Source organism: Cynoglossus semilaevis, chromosome W (assembly GCF_000523025.1).
Source record: "Cynoglossus semilaevis isolate Cse_v1.0 chromosome W, Cse_v1.0, whole genome shotgun sequence".
Lineage (NCBI taxonomy): Eukaryota > Metazoa > Chordata > Actinopteri > Pleuronectiformes > Cynoglossidae > Cynoglossus > Cynoglossus semilaevis.
The window spans coordinates 3434662-3435676 of record NC_024327.1 but is presented as its reverse complement, the minus strand read 5'-3'; positions in this window follow the sequence as shown (position 1 = coordinate 3435676).

Sequence of the window (1015 nt, the reverse complement as noted above, 5' to 3'; positions counted from 1 at the left end):
AGATTAGTTCACAGTGAAAGATTAGTTTGCAGAGTAATTAGATCGTAGTGAAAGATTAGTTCACAGTGAAAGATTAGTTCGCAGAGTGATTTGTTCGCAGTGAGTGATTCGTGAGTTCAATATGAAATATTTAATATGACTCGGTAGTCACAAGTCACGAATCTTTCATATGACTCGGGAGTCACGACTCATATGAAAGATTCGTTCATTTTGAACGAATCACTCGCGAACGACACATCACTACTAGTGGGAAACCAAGGCCTAAACGTTGAACGGCCGCACTTTTTTTGAACGACGACTCTTAAACAATGGTTCATGTGTCGACAGTAATATAATTGCAGAACAACTAACTAAAGCGCAAAGACCAAATACCAGGTGCGTAACCGAGTGGATGGGTTAGATCAGCGAATCGGTGTCGGAAAAGTGTATTTTAATGCGCAGTTTGATGACGTAAAGTTGATTGTCAAACACGAAATGGCGAGCATGCTAAGAGTCTTGTGGGCTCTACTATGTTAATAATTACTCTTCACGATCACCCACACTTTAAAGATTGTGTACTGTGTCCTGGTAAGTTCGTTTATTTTACGTATATGTGTTGGTTAGGTAAAATGTGATTTATTGCGCGAGGTTGTGTGTTTGGGCAGTGGTGGCTTAGTGGTTAAGGAAGCGGACTTGGGTCCGGAAGGCTTCAGGTTTGAGTCCACTGAGGTGCTCTGAGCATGGCACCGTCCCCACACACTGCTGCCCACTGTTCACTTTGGTAATGAGTTAAAAGCAGGGGTCACATTTCGTGGTGTGCTGTGTCACAATGATAAGTAGTTCACTTTCCTTTCCTTGCTAGTTAGGCTAATGTCGAGCAAGGTTATTTCCTTATTAGGGGACTCTGTGGCTCGAATTAATTATAGTAATTTCGTCGTGCTGTATTCTGACAGAAAGAAGGATACTATGACTTTCACGTATTAACCTTGCTAATTTTAACCCAGATCCAAGCAAAAGGCATCACAAAGTCTGTTCT